At 43.8% G+C, this 19,157-nt stretch overlaps 2 pseudogenes; both read right to left on the reverse strand.

The window, feature by feature from the left end:
* Positions 1 to 635: 635 nt before the first annotated feature.
* On the reverse strand, positions 636 to 1,791 carry LOC147830337 (U4/U6.U5 tri-snRNP-associated protein 1 pseudogene; annotated as a pseudogene).
* A 110-nt stretch (positions 1,792 to 1,901) lies between these two features.
* LOC110348702 (U4/U6.U5 tri-snRNP-associated protein 1 pseudogene) overlaps positions 1,902 to 19,157 on the reverse strand; it is a 37,752-nt pseudogene continuing 20,496 nt past the window's right edge.

Genomic DNA, 19,157 nt, shown 5'->3' on the forward strand with positions numbered 1-19,157 from the left:
ACACTCTCACAACTTTATGGAATAGGTACTTTTACAGTCTATTTACACATGAGACATTGAGGCACAGGGCAGTCACATCACTCACTCAAGGTAACAGCTAGGATGTGGATAGAAACACAGAGCCTCCCAATATCCTACTCTAAAATGTGAATTAAACAGATTTTCCTAAGAATTAACTCTTACACTCTGGTTACTCTTCAAGTCTCATAAATCTTTCACTTTTTACTAAGAATTTGTTCCTAATCAGAGTTAAGGAAAAGTGCAAGTGAGGCTTAGTTATGACTAACCCACTATGGAGACATGGATATAAATGATCATCCTCAAACACTACTCCAAAGTCTAAGGAGCTTCTCTTGAAGGTGGGAAAGGAGTGGTGGCATTGGAGAAGCCCCTGAGGAAGGACAGGCTTGGAGGGAGAGAGATTCTTTAGCTGGAGGACTGGGCTCAGGCAGCCAGAAAGCAGACATGTCTGAGTCAAGAAGAGAGTCTGAAGGTGGTCAGGCAGGAGATTAGGGCATGGCAGAGTGGCTGGACAATAGGGTATGGCCTGTCAATCACAAAGATGCAGGACATATGCACAGAACAGCCTCCTGAGCTGTGCACCTGATACCAATCAGAGCTCTGTCTTCAATTCTTCAGGCAGGAGATGTGATAGGCTGACCTAGACCTGACATCAGGATGGGGGTGTAAAAGATGGCAGCAGCCATTGGCCTCATGGCCACTGCCTTGTTTCTTTGGTAGTGTCTCACTGAGTGCAGGGTGTATTTTCTTTTCTCACATTCACTCTGCAGAACGCTTCTTTTCAGAGAACTCCCTTCTTTTCTCCCTTTTATCTCTGTGTCCTTCACCTGTCTCATTCAATTCTTTGAACAGGACAACAAGAGTCTAGAAGGGACCCTGGGCGCCCCACCACCCCTTAACATTGGGAGGGTCCCAAGTAAAAAAAGCTTATTTGCCTTACAAGTTGCCCAAAAGACTGCCATTGGTATGTGCAGACTTGGTTAATTTTCTAGGACAATAGTGAATTCACTCCTTAGAAGGCTGGGATGGCTGTGTCCAAAGATCATGCAATGGTTAAAATCATCACTTCACAGCATTAATCATGAAGTTTCTTTTTGTTTTTGTTTTAATAAGGAGGGAGGTTTATTTAACATCAAGGTGGGGAGGGGGCCAAACGGTGACCAGTTCACTTGGTGATGGTGTTTGCGTCCATGCCCTTGCTGCTGCTGCTGCTGCTGCGCACAATGTTCAGAGTCTTCCCTGCCTTCTGCTTCTCCTGGAGCAAAGCCACCGTGCCCAGGGGTGTGTCGCTGGAGCTCATCTTCCTCAGGAGGGCCTCCTTGTCCGGCTTCTGCTCCATCTCCATCTTGCTCGAGCCCTTCCTATGGAAGCCATGGGACAGCTGTCGGGAGGCCTCCTTAGGTGTGAGCTTCCTGCCTGTCGCATCCACATACTCGATCTTAACGTGGGGCTTGTGGAGGTTCTTCTCCTTGAAGTCCTGAGTGCTGCCACAGTACAGCTCTCGCCCGCTGTACTTGTCCTCGAGTACATGGCCATCTTGTCCCCAGTGCAGTATGGAGCTGAGGGCAGGGACTTGGGGGCCCCCACCCGGGCACCTTCTGAACTGTGGTCCCCAGCAGACCTTTGTTCTGACACAGGAGCAGGGCAGCGGCCAGCCCTCTGTTCGCCATGGGCTCCTCATCCAGGACGGTGGTGGAGGAGGCAGCGAAATCCTGCGGCTGCTCCAGCCCAAGTTCTCTTCCCCACCTGCCTGGCTCAGCACTCCTCATCCGGCCCTGAGCTCCTCTTGCTCCTCCGGGTTGCCAACCAGCCCGCAGATAGGGATCTAACCCACGGCATCATCCGATGGCCAGGCCGGGGCGCAGGCCCCTTCTGGGTGTCTACCCAGCCCCAAGCCCTGAACTAAAGCCCCCAGCTTGAGGCTGGTTCCCAAGAGGCAGCAAGTCACCTGCCCACATGACCACCTCCTTCTGCTTCTTTTGGATTTTCTTCACCCTCCGCTTGGTCTTTTTAAAGGTCAGCATCTCCTCGGGGGATCAGGTACTCAGAGGCCAGCCGTGGCCCCACCGAGCTCAGGGACTGCGCCTGAAGCCGCGGCTCGGGCCAGATCCGGCCCAGCTCTGGCCGGAAGGAGAGGGACCGCTCACTCTCCGGCTCCTCGTCCTACTTGGCCAGGACAGACAAAGGTTTGGGCCCCTTCTTCCTTCGCGGCTCCACGTTCTGCTCAGCCGATCCTTAGCCACCAGCTTCACGTTCACGCACATCCTGCCCGTCCTGCAGCACATCTTCGTGCGTGAGGGTGAGGATCGCAGTCTCCCCTCTCCGCAGGACTCAGCGGCTCGAGCACAGCCAAGCCCTGCAGGTCCCGGGCACGGAACAGGTCCGGCTGCCTCTGCCCAAAGTCCTCCTCCCCTCCCGCAGAGGGCTGAGGCCGAACCCTTGGTCCATCTGGTCCCTCAGCTGGGAGGCCTCGGCCTGGTTTAACCCCGCCTCCGCCGCCCACTCGCGTGCTTGCTCCCACACGCCCCGCTCCCTTCCTCGCTCACAGCCACTGCTTTCGCTGGGGCGCTTTATTTTTTTTTTTTTTTAGTAATTTTATTGGTGCATTTTAGGTATACAATATGATGACGGTCATCACTGGAAATTTGCACCTTTACATAATCTCTTGGTTCTTCTATTTTCCCCCTTCCCTTGCCCTCCAACCCCTGGACTCCTCCCTATTTACAAAGACTTTGTTTCCATTTTTTCATTTTCTCATATTAATTCCATTCCCTTCTTTCCTTTCCCCAGCAGCCCCTCCCACTTCCTTCCCCTTTGCCCCTTTTCTTTCTATTTCACATTGTCTATTATACATTTTGATCCTTATTTACACTTTCAGTTTCTCACACTAGAGAAACTATTCGGTATTTACACATGGGTCCTGTTTATTTCACTTAAGAGTATTGCTTCAAGGTGCATCCATTTAGCTATAAATGCCTCTAATTTATCATTCTTTATGGCTGAGTAGTACTCCAATTTATTTTTGAAAACCACATTTTCTTTATCCAGTCTCCAGTTGATGGGCATTTGGGCTGTTTCCTAGTTTTAGCTATTACAAACTGTGTCTCTGTGAACATGGGTCCACATATATCACTGTGGTATGATTCTTTTTAATTTTGGGGGGAAGTTACCCAGCAGGAGAATAGCTGGATCAGATGAGACCTCTAGTCCTAGTTCTTTGAGGTATCTCCATACTGATTTCCACAGTGCTTGAACCAGTCTACACTCCCACCAGCAGTGGAGCAGGGTTCCTCTTTCCCCACAGCCCCGCCAGCATTTGTTATTGGTTGATTTCATGATAGCAGCCATTCTTTCTGGAGTGAAGTGGAATCTCAGCGTTGTTTTCATTTTCATCTCTCGAATGACCAGTAATGTTGAACATTTTTTCATGTATTTATTTGCTGTTTCTACTTCTTTGTCTGAGAAATGTCTGTTCATTTCAGATGCCCATTTTTGGATTGGCTCTTTAAATTTGGGAGGTCTGATATTTTTAAGTTCTTTATAGATTCTAGGTAGTAGACCTTTGTCTGAGGAACAGCAGGTGAAAATTGTTTCCCACATTGTGGGTTGTCTCTTCACACTGCTGGTGGTTTCTCTTGCTGTGCAGAAACTTTTTAATAAGAAGAGATCCCACTTGTTGATTGTGCTGGTTTGTGTGCAACTGAGGTTTTATTCATGAAATCTTTTCCTAGACCAATGCCTTCAAGGGTTCTACCCAACCTCTGTTCCAGCCGACTCAGCATTTCTATTGTAATATTTAGATCTTTAATCCATTTTGATTTTAGTTGAGTGCATGTTGAGAGATATAGGTCTAGTTTTAGTCTTTGGCAAGTTGAAACCCAATTTTTTTAGCACATTTATTAAAGAGGCTATCTTTCCTCCAGTGAGGGTGCTTGGCTCCTTTGTTGAACATGAGGTGGCTAAGTATGTCTGGAGTTGTTTCTGCATCTTCTAATCTGTTCCATGGGTCCTCAGTTACAAGAGAAAGAAATAGAAGAAATAAAGATAGGAAATGAAGAAGTTAAATGGTCATTTTTTGCAGATGACATGATACTTTATGTAAAAGACCCCAAGAACTCCACCAAGTCTTCTAGACTTAAAAAACCAAATTCAGTAGATACAAGGTCAACACACGAAAATCAATAGCTTTCCTGTACATGAATAGCAGACTCACTGAAAGAGGAACTGTAGAAACAACTCCCTCCACAATAGCATCCCCAAAAATGGAATACCTAGGAATCAACCTAATGAAAGAAATCAAAGACCTCTACTCTGAAAACTATAACATTCTGAAAAAAAGAGATCAAAGGGGATATCAGAAAATGGAAAGACAGCCCTTGCTCCTGGGTAGGAAGAACCAATATAGTGAACCAATATAGGGCATATTTCCAAAACTGCCATATAGATTTAATGCAATCCCAATTGAAATCTCAGCAGCATACTGCACAGACCTTGAGAAAACAATTCAAAAATTCATTTGCAACAAGAAGAGACCTAAAGTAGCAAAAGCAATTCTAGGCAACAAAGACAAGGTAGGGGGTATCACAATCCCCAATTTGAAACTATACTGCAAAGCTACTGTGATAAAAACAGCATGGTACCTGCGGGGCTCTTTTGGCAACCCCATAGTGGTATGTCTGGTACATACCCTGAAAAAAAAAAAAAATCATGAAGTTTCAAGTGCCTAGTAGTTGCAGCTGCCACTGCAGCTCCCAAATAACAAAAACATGAATTTAGTAGCAAGCTTCAAAAGTTGCATGAAGTCACAGATTATATTTTAGCACAGGGAATCGGGGGCAAGTGGAAAGGAGAGAAGATGATCCAGGGAAGGTAATGGAGTATTGATTTTATTTATCATGATTTCCTTGTCAAGTTCAATGCTCAACAAATGTTTGCTGATAAAGGGGAGAATATACAGAAGGCATCAGGGATACCCACTGTAAGAAGTCAAATTCAACACTTGTGATGTCATTGTCAGTTTCTTTTAGTTTCCATGAATACTCATTCCATCATATTTGGCATGTGTCTTAGTTACTTTTCTTATTGCTGAGACAAAATAGAGGAGGAAAAATTTATTTGGCTTACAGTTTTTAAAGGCTTCAGTTCACAACTGGCTGGCTCTAAGGCAGGGTAGCATGGCAGAGGGAAAACAGCCCATGGCAAAGCAGGGCAGGCAGAAGGTACCCAGCAGTGATGTAGCAACCAGCAAGCAACAAGCAACAAGCCTCTCTCTGTCCCTTATATCTGATCCAGGTGACTTAGGGCGGGTAGCACTCACACCCTTAATCCTAGTGCACTTGATCCTAGCATTGCACCAGGACAATCCCAGCGCCACACATTCTAGATTCAGCCACCTCTGAAAAGTCCCACCCATGACTGCATGAGGCTTTGAGGGGACATCTAGACACAGCCATAACAACACGGACCCCCCCCCCCCGCCATACTCTCTGTCTCTCAAATCAAGTCTCTGGATAGAGGGACAATATTTGTAGATATCTCTATTATAATACATGGTTTCTTTTTGTTGTTGCTCTTGTTTTTGAGACAGGGTTTTGCTATGTATTCCAGGCTGCCTTTGAACTCCCTATGTAGGCCAGGCTGGTTTCAAACTGAAAGTGATCCCCTTGCCTCAGGCTCCTGAGCACTGGGATTACAGGCCCCTGCCACCATACCTAGTATCTTTTGCTGATTTTATTAAAACTTTTCTTTTATTCTTTCTTTAATCCTATCAGTGGAATTATGTCACAAGATGAGATTTTCTGGGTGTGGTGGCACACACCTGTAATCCTAGCATTTGGGAGACTAAGGCAGGAGGATCACTGCTATATAGTGAGTTCAAAGCTAGCCTAGAAGACATAGCAAGACCCTGTCTCAAAAAGCCAAATTTTTTTTAAATAAAAACAAAAACAAAAGAACACTCTGCTATGTTTGGGAAATGAGTTGAGGGAAGAAGAGAAAAATATTCCGAGGCTCCAAGCAAGAGCCCAGGCCAGTAATGCTGGTGAGTAGTGCCAGGTTAGAAGCATAGAAGACAGAAGAGGACAGAGTCAGAGTGCACCTTGGAAAGAGCATGGGCAGGACCTACTTTAGGTTAGCAAAATAGGGAAAAGAACAGAAGCAAGGATTTGATTTTTGGCCCAAGTAGCTGGGAGATGCCATTTGTGGAGATGGGGAGGACTTAGGGTATAGTAATTGGTGATTTTTCTTTTGGGATTGAGCTCAGGAGTAGACCCAGAGTCCTGTTTGAGCCCCACTGACCTTGAGATGCATATTGGGCATTCTGGAGGGTTTCAGGCATAACATTGCAGATGCAAGTCTGAAATTCTGGAAAGGCTAGGCCTAGAGAAACAGCCCAGTGCTCCATGCAAGTAGGTAGCAAGCAACAAGTGTTTGCTTTGCTTGTTACAGCTTGCCTTCACCTGTGGGCATTTTAGCTCATTAATTTCACAATACTCTTACGGAGTCATTATTGCTTCTGCAGCTTTCTTCTGCAGCTTTGGTGATTAATAATAACACTTTCCATATCTGTCTCCCTTCAAAGTTGCTACAACACTTTCCCACAGGCTCTCTCCTTCTCGTTTTGCTCCTCTTAACATCCTCAGGAAATGGAAACACGTGGGCAGTGGTGGCCACGGGCATAGTGGTTTCACCAGCCAGAGTTCATCCCTGTGGAAGCACGAGGCAGATGGCACGTGGGCTGCATGCCTGTGGCCCTGGTGCTCCGTAAAAACAAGCAAAGTTTGGTGTTATGTACATAAGAGCCCTCTGCTGTTTGGAGTGGGTTTGTCCACTCACCCAGATTCTTCAGCTGAGCAATATAGAAGTATTAAATCAGAGTTCTCTTTAAATTATTGTAAAATGCTCTTGGTAGAAAAATCCCACATGCTGGCTATCAACAATTTTTGAATAGTTTAATTGGCTACAATTAATGACACCTGCATATTAGAAATTCCAGTGTCTTTTTTTTCAAAAAGCAACACTGAGTGAAAGAACTCAAGTGCTTTTATGTTTGAACAGAGGTAGTAATTTTGTGTCTAAAAGAAGGTAAAAAGCATCTAAACCGGGCAGGGGATTTGTCTCAGTGTTTTCACCACCTGCTGCGCAAGAGCAAGGACCTTCAATCCCCGGTACAGCAAAAAAAAAAAAGCATCTAAACCTTTATATCATTTGCTCATAGAAATGCCACATGAAATCAATAATCTTGTATTTCAAACAAATTGGAGAAATCTTATCATATTTACCAGTGTGATTTCCTGGTTCATGGGCAAAACAGCACTTAAACTGGGCCTGAAAGGATGTATGAGTATAAAGGGAAAAATAGAGCAAGGTCATTGATGGTGTCAAGATTGCAGAAATAAGTATTAAAGAATGTGCCAGATGAGAGGAACATGTCAAAACCAAGACACAGATTCCAGAGCTGGGCCCAAAGCTGGAAGGGCACCCAGCAAGGTTGGCTGAAGGTCCCAGCACCCGGCAGGCCTGGCCTCCACTGGACTGGCACTAGGGACCTCAGAAGATGCATGCACTGGGTGATGACATCCATGGTCAAATACAAGTTTGAGGGTGCTCCAGAAGGCATGTGTGGTGCATCCACAGAAACCACGCCTTTCTAGGGCTGTCATAGTGGGAAAGAAGCCTCGTGGACCATTACCCAGCCTAAGGAACTGAACATCACACTAGGCATGGTATTGCATGCCTGTAATACCAGAACTCTGAGAGGCTGAGGCAGGCAGATCATGAGTTTGAGCCCAACCTGGGCAACTTAGTGACTTAGCAATACCTTGTCTCAACATTTACAAAAAGTGGGGGACGGCTGGGTATATAGCTGGGTGCAAAGTCCCTGGGTCAATCACCAATGCCCCTAAAAAGGATAAAGAAAGCAATTACAGCCTACGTAGACCTCTTCCTGGTCTCACTGCCTCCCTCCTCGTAAAAGGGAACTACCCTGTCTGATTTGGATACTGATTATTTCCTTGTTTATTTTTTGGTAGCTTAACTACATTTATTCCCTCCCAAGATACTCATAGTTTGTCAATTTCTGAACATTGTATGAGTGGGGTTAGCTTGTACTTGTTTTTCTCAGACCCCCTTTTTTGGTTCAGCTTTATGTTCTGGAGTCACCCATAGTGAAGTGTTGCCTCTAGTTCATGCATCTTCCTGGACCGGGGATTTAGCTCAGTGGTTTTGCCACCTGCCTTGCAAGCAGAAAGACCCGAGTTTGATCCCTGGTACCAAAAAAAAAAAAAAAGGAACTTCTAGTTCATGCATCTTCATTTCTCTTTAGCACCACATTCCACTGTATGATCATATCTCACATTTTCTTATCCATTCTCTGGTTAATTGGATGGATTCCTTTTTTTCTAACAAAAATATTGCTGAGGTTGAGGGTGTAGCTCATGCAGCAAGGCCCTGGGTTCAATTCCCAGCACCAAAAGGAGGACTGCTAACAAAGGACTTCTTACATGTGTGACATGTGGTACTGCAAGGGCTTCTGGGTAGAGTGTGCTCCCGAATCTCTGGAGACACATAAATCATTTCTGAGATGACTGAGGGGACTCACTGTCCCCTCCCCACCATTAGATGTACCTATTCCCTTTCTTCATATCTTTTACCCTGGACACTTCTGAGCAAAGAACTGACCAGACAAAAGCAATATTCATGGAAGATTCATTTGGCAATGGAGGAGGGTGTAAGGCGAGAAGCACCTTCCAAGTAAGATGGATAAATAAGCAGAGGACATCATTAGATATCTCCCTAGAGAGGCCCTGGTTCTAGCAAGAAGCACATTCCCTTTGGGCCATGTCACGGCATGTGTCTAGATGTCCCCCTAAAGCCTCATGCAGTCATAGGTGGGGCTTTTCAGAGATGGCTGGATCTAGAGTGAGTGACATGGATTGATTCATGGTGCACTGCTAGGATTGAGAGCACTAGGATTAAGGGTGTGAATTCTACTCACCCTAAATACCCTGGATAAGATATAAGGGATAGAAAGAACTGTGGTCATTCTTTGCTTGCTTGGCTGCTTTCTGCCCACCATGAACTGTTTCTCCTCTGCTATGCCAGTCTGCTTCGGAGCCAGCCAATTATAGATTGATACTTCTACAAACTGTGAGCCAAATAAACCTTTCTTCCTTTAACTGTGAGTGTGGGGTATTTTGTCTCACCAATGAAAAAGTAACTAAGACAGGGCAGAAGCCCTACAGTTTCTCTTTTTTGCAGGAGTTGCTATCCATCAAGAGACCATCTCTGAATTCGGCATCATCATTTGCCCCCCAAAGAACTGATATGTGACACAGCAGATAATTAACAGTACATGGGGCCTCGGCACCCATAAAACTAAACATAAATGCTGAGTGCTGCTTGTAAGTAAGAACACATAATACATCTAGCAGGCTGGAAGCGAGACTGAATATGACTGTCCCATGCACTGCTTCCTGGTGACAGCTTGCATCTCACTAAGTTTGAAACAGGTTAGTTTTGTATCAACAGTACTTTCCCAAGCCACTGACTGCCTTTGCTTCCCACACAACTAAACGGGACTGCCTCAGGGGAAGAAGGCAGGAAGCATAGGCCACACCTCCCCATGCAGCCCCTGCACACAGGACATGGCTTAGTCATCATCAGCCATCCCACCGTGCTTGACCAAGGACTGAGGCAACTAGAACTTCTCTGGTGGCCTCACTTCAGGGCCAATAGCTTCAAAACAAGCATGGGTCCCCAGCAATAAGTGCTTTCAGGAATTGCTGCAATGCCCTCCTCCAATCAGGAAATGAAACTCGTCAGTGAGCAAACTTTATAGTACTAGGGAGCCACATGCAGAAACTGATGTTCTCACATGGACTGTTTTAGATGCTGGGGAGAAGCACTGAGGTTTTAATTTGTAAACGACTGCAAAACAAAACTGAGAGCTGAGCGTTGGGACTGTACACGCTCTGACTGAGTGTGCTCAGGCTGATACAACACAGACTGGATGACTTCCACAGCAGAAGCTTGTTTCTCACAGCTCCAGAGGGTGAAGTCCAAGATCAGAGAGGCAGTTTGTTCCCCTTCTGGGGAGGATTCTCTTCCAAATGGCAGACAGCCACCTTCTGGCTACATCCTGACATGGCAGGAAGGGGAAGAAGGCTAAGAGAGCTCTCTGGAGTCCCCTTTTTAGGGCACAGATCTCACTCGTGACACTTCCACTTTCAGTAAAGAAGTGCCTGCCAAAGGCCCCACCTCCTAATACTATTATGTTAGGGACTACATTTCAATATATGAATTTGGGGACAAGAACCACAATCCTTCCACAACATCCTCTCACCCATGTGCACAAGGAGATCCGGACCTTTGGGTGCATCCTAAACACCAGGTATGATCAGCATATCAGTAGAGGAGTAAGTAAATAAAATGTGATACTTCTTTTGGATAAAATTCTGTACAACTAAGGAAACTAAATCTCGATTTTCTTGTGTGTGTGCATGTTTGTGTGTGCATGTGTGTATGGTTAGCTCTCAAATATAATATCCAGTAAAAAAGCAAGTTTCTAAATGAGCATTCAGTAGAATATGTATTTTATTAACACAGAAGAAACATATTTCCTGAAAAAATGTATTTATTTATTGAAAGGTACATATAATTGTTAATAGAACAGAGAGATACTCACCAAATTTACAGCAGAGATTATCTTACAATGAGAAGATGCAAGAACAGGGTAAGGGCCAACAGAAGGGCCATGCTATCTGTAATGTTTTATTTCTTCTATTAAAAACACCAAACAAATACATCATGGTTAACCATCATCCATTCTGATGGTAAGGCAAGAGAAGGGGCAAAGGGAAAGGACCCACTGTCCCCATTTGGGTGGCAGGGCTCCGGACATCCCATGCACACATAGCCCTTTCTCACATCCTTCCTGCTGTGGGAAAGGAAACAGGCCCTGCCCCTCCGTCCTGTGAGTTCCCTGTAGCCCATGCCTTGCTGGGATGCTGGATGCAGCTCCCACCCCATTTCTGTGGTGGCTAAAAAGGACTTTTCCACCAAGCTCAAAGCCTTGCTGCTACCATATCCCTCCTCCAGGCTATAGGCAGTAACCTTGGACTAGGATGCCAAGGGACTCTGAGGAAATCCATGCTTCTACAGCCGGGAGTCCAAGCTCAATAGCTGGGGCAAACCTTCCACAGAGCAGCCTTGGAGACCAACCCCACAGCCCTTCGTGACAGCATGAGTGATGGTACAAAAAAGAAAAATAATAAACATAGATTTTCAGGCCAACAACAAAGCAGATCATCACGTTTGAGGGTCCCTGTGGCTATGTCCAGTCACCTCAGCTCAGAAGAAAATTCCCTCAGCTTAACTTGACCTGATTTGGAGCAACTTTTCCCTTCAGCCTCCTCTTCACACACGAGGAGTCCACGTTTCACACAGTCATCCAGCGTGGTGAGGCGTCCACCGGCTGGTCCTTCCTCCTCACCTGAGTGGAGACCTCTGCTACCTCCACACTCCCTTACTCACCCTGCTCACTCTCTGGCCTCCTCCCCACCTCCTGCCTCCCTCCCACCTCCTCTGTGGAGCAGAGACTCTCTCTGAGAAGAAGCACCCAACTCCCTCTGACTTTGGTGTCCATCTCAGCGGGATTCAAGAGTCTGTCTCCACTCCTGTGTGACCTGGGGGCAAGCTCAGCAGAGAGGAAGGGGAGTACACAGAAAATCGATTGCTCCTCTGCTCTGGTAGGTGAGCTGTCCACACCCATGAGCGTTTTGCTGTACTTTGGAATGGCAGTGCCTGCCCATGTATTAAAGCCTTGGTCTCTAGGGTGGAGCTACTGGGCTGTGGTGGGACCTTCATGGGGAGGAGCCTTGTGGAAGAAGGGAACAGGTCCTCAGAGGATACTGTGGCATCCTGCCCCCTTTCCTCTTTCTCTTTTGCTTCCTGGAAATGAGGTAAGTGGGGGTTTTTTAATTAAATTCTTTTATTGGTACATTGTAGGTATACAACACAATTACATTTCTCATTGGGAATTGTACCTTTACATGATGCATCTTGGTTCTTATTTTTTCCCCATTCCTAGCCCTCCCTTCACCCCCTCCACCCTTCCCTATTTACAAAGACTTTATTTCCATTTTTTCCATTTCTCAGCATTTTTCCTTTCCCTTCTTTCCTTTCCCCTCCCCCTCCCATTACCCCTACCTCTTTAGACCTTTTCTTCCTATTTTGCATTATTGATTATTCATTCTAATCATTGGTACATTTTAGGTACACAATATAATGACATTCATCATTGGAAATTTGCACCTTTACATAATCTCTCTTGGTTCTTATTTTTCACCCTTGCCCAGCCCTCCCTTCAACCCCTTCAGTCCTCCCTATTTACAAAGATTTTGTTCCTAGTTTTCCATTTTCTCATATTAATCCCACTCCCTTCTATCCTTTCCCCTAGCCCTCCCACTTCCTTCCCCTTTGCCCCTTTTCTTCCTATTTCACATTACCTATTACACATTTTAGTCCTTATTTACACTTTCAGTTTCTCACAGGTAAGTGGTTTTGCTCTGCCCTGTGCTTCCATCATGATGTGCTGTCTCATCCCAGGCCCAAAGCAATAGGGCCAAATTTTGGAGCCTCCAAAACTGTAAGCCAAAATGCATTAAATAAGTTTTTATAAGTTAATTATCTGTGTATTGTTATAATGATGGAAAGCTAATACATCCCTTATCCATGGGACATATGTTCCAAGACCTGAACGTGGATAATCCTATATATATTGTATTTTTTCCTGTCAATACATATCTATCTTAAAGTTTAACTTACAAGTTAGATACAATAAAAGATTAACACCAATAACTAAAAATAAAATAATTATAATAATATACTGCAATAAAATTGCTAGCATCATGCTACTCTTGCACTTTGGGGCCATTACTAAGTGAAAATAAGGATTACTTGAACATATACATTGCCATATCTGGACAGGTGATATTCTAAGTGAGACACTACTGACTAGTGAGGAGGTAGCATATACAGTGTGGATACATTGTACAAAGGGATAATTCACTCTCCCTCTGTTCAATGGGAAAGAACAGAATGGCCTGAGATTTTATCATGCTGCTTAGAACAGCACACAATCTAAAGTTTATGAATTGTCTATTTCTGGAATTTTCTATTTAATATTTTTGGATCACAGAGAAAAGGAGGGTTTTGGCTCTGCCTGTGTCTATAATCACTCAGGAAGAGTTTTATCCCTATTCCAGTGAGGCACCTACACTACCCTCTAGTGATGGGCTGGTGTCATGGATAGCATCTTCTCTGCCAGGCAAGACCTGGCCCTTGGGGCCTGAGCTTCCACTTTCTCTGTACTACTCTCCTTTCCTCTCAACAAATCAGCTGGAGCAAAATTCCCCCCCGCAATATTGTGCCTAGGCAAAAACCAGAGGAGAGAATAGAACTTTGAGATGCATGTGAATGAGAAGCCAAGACCAAGTCTCCAGCAGGAGAGTAAGGAAGACTAAGAGGGATCTGAAGCAGGTCCCAACATTTGAGATTCCACTCTATGCCAATAAGATGGAAAACACAGAAGAAATGGACAGATTCCTAGATACATATGAATTAGCAAACTTGAACAAAGAAGACCTAAAAATTCTAAACAACCCAATATCAATCAATGAAATTGAAAACATAATTAAAAACTTACCAAGAAAAGTCCAGGTTCTGATGGCTTTTCTGCTGAATTCTACAAGACATTTAGAGAGGAACTGCTGCCACTACTCTTTAAACTCTTCAGTGAAATTGAAAGGGAAGAAATACTCCCAAATTCATTCCTGGAAGCAAGCATCACCTTGATCCCCAAAGCAGAGAAAGACCCAACTGAACAAGACAAATATAGGCCAATCTCACTAATGAACATAGATGCAAAAGTCCTTAATAAGATACTGGCAAATAGAATGTAGAAAATCATCAAGAAGATCATACACCCTGACCAAGTGAGATTCATCCCAGGGATGCAGGGATGGTTCAACATACTCAAATCAATCAATGTAATACACTATATCAATAGAGCCAAGGACAAAAACCATATGATCATCTCAATTGATGCAGAAAAAGCATTCAACAAAATCCAACATGCATTTATGATAAAAACCTTACAAAAAATTGGAATAGACAGTCTCTACCTCAATCTGATAAAAGCCATCTATGAAAAACCAACAGCCAATATCATACTAAATAGTCGAAAACTGAAATCCTTCACACTAAAATCAGGAACAAGACAAGGATGTCCACTATCACCAATCCTGTTCAATATACTTTTGGAAACATTAGCCATGGCAATTAGACAAGAAAAAGAAATAAAAGGAACAAAGATAGGAAATGAAGAAGTCAAACTGTCACTATTTGCAGATGACATGATACTCTATATAGAAGACCCCAAGAATGCCACAAAAAGTCTGCTAGACTTAATAACCAAATTCAGTAGAGTAGCTGATACAAGGTCAACATACAAAAATCAATAACTTTCCTCTATATGAACAACATACTTACTGAGACAGAAATAGGGCAAACAACTCCTTTCACAATAGCATCCAAAAAACTGAAATACCTAGGAATCAACTTAATGAAAGAAATCAAAGACCTCCTCTCTGAAAACTATAGCACTCTGAAAAGAGAGATTGAAGATGATATCAGAAAATGGAAAGACATCCCCTGCTCCTGGGTAGGAAGGATCAACATAGTAAAAATGTCCATACTTCCAAAGCTGCTATATAGATTCAATGCAATCCCAATTGAAATTCCAGCAGCATACTTCATGGACCTTGAGAAAACAATCCAAAAATTCATTTGGAACAAGAAGAGACCCAGAATAGCAAAAGCAATTCTAGGCAATAGAGACATGGCAGGGGGTATCACAACCCCAACTTGAAACTATACTACAAAGCTACTATGATAAATACAGCATGGTACTGGTAAGAAACAGACCTGAGGACCAGTGGAACAGATTAGAAGATGCAGAAACAACTCCAGACACACTCAGCTACCTCATCTTCAACAAAGGAGACAAACACCCTCACGGGAGGAAAGATAGCCTCTTTAATAAATGGTGCTAGAAAAATTGGGTTTCAACTTGCCAAAGACTAAAACTAGACTTATATCTCTCAACATGCACTCAACTAAAACTGAAATGGATTAAAGATCTAAATATTAAAATAGAAATGCTGAACCGGCTGAAACAGAGGTTGGGTAGAACTCTTGAAGACATTGGTGTAGGAAAAGATTTCATGAACAAAACCTCAGTTGCCCATGAACTAGCACCAACAATCAACAAGTGGGATCTCTTCTTATTAAAAAGTTTCTGCACAGCAAGAGAAACCACCAGCAGTGTGAAGAGACAACCCACAATGTGGAAAAAATTTTCACCTACTGTTCCTCAGACAAAGGTCTACTATCTAGAATCTATAAAGAACTTAAAAAAATCAGACCTCCCAAATTTAAAGAGCCAATCCAAAAATGGGCATCTGAAATGAACAGACATTTCTCAGACAAAGAAGTAGAAATGGCAAATAAACATATGAAAAAATGTTCAACATCACTGGTAATTTGAGAGATGCAAATGAAAACAACACTGAGATTCCACCTCACTTCAGAAAGAATGGCTGCTATCCTGAAATCAACCAGTAACAAATGCTGAAGGGGCTGTGGGGAAAGAGGAACCCTGATCCACTGTTGGTGGGAGTATAGACTGGTGCAAGCACTGTGGAAATCAGTATGGAGATACCTCAAGGAACTAGGACTGGAAGTCCCATTTGACCCTGCTATTCCCCTGCTGTGTATCTTCCCCAAAGAATTAAAAGAATCATACCACAGTGATATATGTGCACCCATGTTCATAGCAGCACAATTTGTAATAGCTAAAACTTGGAAGCAGCCCAATTGCCCATCAACTGGAGACTGGATAAAGAAAATGTGGTGGGTTTTTTTTATAAAATGGAGTACTACTCAGCCATAAAAACTGAGAAATTAGAGACATTTATAGCTAAATGGATGCACATTAAAGCGATACTCTTAAGTAAAATAAATAGGACACACATGTATAAACACCAAATAGTTTCTCTAGTGTGAGAAACTGAAAGTGTAAATAAGGTCTAAAAAGTATAATAGATAATGTGAAATAGGAAGAAAAGGGGCAAAGGGGAAGGGGAAGTGGGAGGGGTAGGGGAAAGGAAAGAAGGGAATGGAATTAATGTGAGAAAATGAAAAACTGGAAGCAAAGTCTTTGTAGATAGGGTGGGTAGAGGGGTTGAAGGGAGGGCAGGGTAAGGGGGAAAAATAAGAACCAAGATGGATTATGTAAAGGTGCAAAATCCCAATGATGAATGTCATTATATTGTAGACCTAAAATGTACCAATAAAATAAATTTTTTTTAAAAAATTGGAGGTTCCAGTAAGTCCAGCATTACTTCACTCTCCCACCTCTTTATTCATTCATTCATTCCTCCATTCATTCACTCCAAGAATATGTCAGGCACCACACTCTGCACGGGGCACACACGGAGACTTGGCCCTGACCTTGGTCCTTGAGGAGCTAGCAAGGTGGAGGAAACAGTCATCCAATGATCTCATTTATGATGGAAGGTCAAAGGGTGAGAAGCACTACAAAGAAGAGTAAATTGGAAGAGGGGGACAGAGAAAGCCTGGAGGGTGGCTGTTCCTTTAATTTGCATGTTGGAGAAGACTTCTGAGAAGGTGACATGGCAGCAGAGGCTCGAGTGAAGGAAGAGGGTGTTCTGGGCAGAGGAAGCAGCAGGTGAAAAGGCCCAGAGGCCGGCCCTCCCTGAGAGACTCTAAGAATATCAGTGCTTCAGGGAAAGGTTAGAGGAAAGAAGAGGAATTAGCAAAGCTTAGACCTTAGAGCCTTCCTAGGCCAAGGTCAGAACTCCAGATTCTTCCAGGTGACATGGCAGTCCATTGAAGAGGTTTGAGCAGGAGAATGACTAGACTGGATTTTGCTTTTCAATGTCGTGCCAGCCTAGCCACACCAGCCAACTGGCCCCTCTTTTTGATACCACAGTCAGAGATCTCTGAAGCTATCCCATCTCTTCGTCTTCTTCCTAAATTCAGATCTTTCTTCCACATTTTCTAGCTCTGGTGCCATTTATCTCAGGGGTTGACTCTCACTTCTTGCCTATCAGCTCCTAGATGTTTGTTCCACAAATCTTCTGTCTCCCAACTGTCATTTCAGGCTGAGGAAGGCATATTTGCATCTCACCTGCATCAGTGGAGAGAAAAAATGGGGATAGTGGAATAAACAAATTGGAGGTAGAAAGCATTCAAAGTCAAAAGGGAAAGGAAAAACCATCCAAACATAACCAAACACAGATTTCACTGTAAGCCATGTTGCTGAGGTGCGGGCATTTACAGCAGGTGTTCAGTTTTGTTTAACAGAACACACAAGGCTTTGCAAACTTTTGAGGGACAGGAGCTGGAGATCAAATCCAGGGCCTCACACATGCCAAGAATGAGCTATATTCCCATCCCTTTGCAGTCTTTTGTGTGTGGTACTGGGGATTGAACCCAGAGCTTTTGCACAGAGTTGCATCCCCAGCCTTTTTTTGTTTTGAAACAGGGTCTCATTAAGTCTCTAAATTCCCCAGAGTGGGCCTGAACTTGTAATCCTCCCTCCTCAGCTTCCCAGATCGCTAAGATTATAGTCATGTGCCACCACTCTCAAGTCTGCAATCATTATTCAGGCATACACTGAGAAGACTGGTAGGGAAAGAGCCTTTCTCATTGCTTTGCAGATGTGGAGGGCTGAGAAGCAGGAAGGTGAATTAGCTTACCACGGTCTGATGGTTGCTAAGTGCCAGGGCGGGGAAACCATCCCAGGGTTCGTGACAAAGAGTCAAGGCCTCTTTCAGCAGCCCCACATTGTCTCTCAGAAAAGACTTATACAAGGCATGACAATAATAAAATAAATTTGCACAACTCAGACCGAATGAAAATTAAGAAACTGACTTGAGGAACAGAAACTTGGTTAAGGTTGGCCTACCTAACAAATACCAAAGAGAAAGTGGAATACTTAAAATAGAAGAAAAAATCTCACGTGACTGAAACCATGATTTTCACTCTCAAAACCTGTCAGGTTGCCTGTTGAAAGTCTTGTATTCAAACTTAGAAATTTCAAAGTCTAATACAAGCTTCTCCAGTACATCATAAAAGAGCTGATATTTGCAATGTATGTTTGCAAAACACTGTAATCATGCTCAGCTGCTTACATGCTCTTTACAAAAATCCCATGAAAAGCTGAGAATCAATATCTTCCTCACCCCCATTCTACACATAGGAGACTGAGGCATAGAAATGAAATGACTTCTTAAAATCATAAACTGAGTCTTGAACTGCAGGCTACTGAACTGCTTTTATAGCAGAAGGAAACTCAAGCCTGAAGACTGGATGATGCAGATTTGAATTCTGGCTTTTCCACTTTGTTCTTCCCTGTTGTTGGGAAACTTATTTACTGCACAGAGCTTCAGCTGACTCATCTCTAAAATAGGAAGAATTAAACCGATTTTAGAGAAGGCAATTATTTCGAGGATTCATTGACGGAATGTATGAAAAGTGCCAGTTTTGGTGCCTGCCACAAAGCAAGTACTCAGGCCAATGGCCTCTGGTGTTACAAATATACATATATATATAGCTTCACTTTGACATTCTTATTTCACAGCTTTCCTAGCTGTTCATTACACACATGACTTAAAGACACAGGAATGACTTTCTATCATCTGGTCTCAGTCCTTTATTTCTTATCTGGTCCCCAGCTCTTTTTATTTCCAGGACAGGGACTCAACTCAGAGCCTCTGCACTGCGCTACATCCTTAGCCTCTTTTTTGTGAGACAATGTCTGCTCTGGCACAGACTTGAACTTGCTACCCTCCTGCCTCAGTCCTCCAGAGCGCTGGGATTATAAGCATGCAGCACCATGCCTGGCTCTTGGCTTGGTTTCTTATTTTAAAAGAGTTCGGTATGCTCTATGGTTTGGGTGTGATTTATCCCCAAAAGGTTCATGTACTGGAAGCTTGGTTCCCAGTGTAACAGTGTTGAGAGGCAGTGGAAGCCGAGTAGAACACGCAGAG

The sequence above is a fragment of the Heterocephalus glaber genome, unplaced genomic scaffold, assembly GCF_053883595.1.
Source record: "Heterocephalus glaber isolate CG9 unplaced genomic scaffold, H.glaber_assembly_v1.0 deba00000122, whole genome shotgun sequence".
NCBI classification, from domain to species: Eukaryota; Metazoa; Chordata; class Mammalia; order Rodentia; family Bathyergidae; genus Heterocephalus; species Heterocephalus glaber.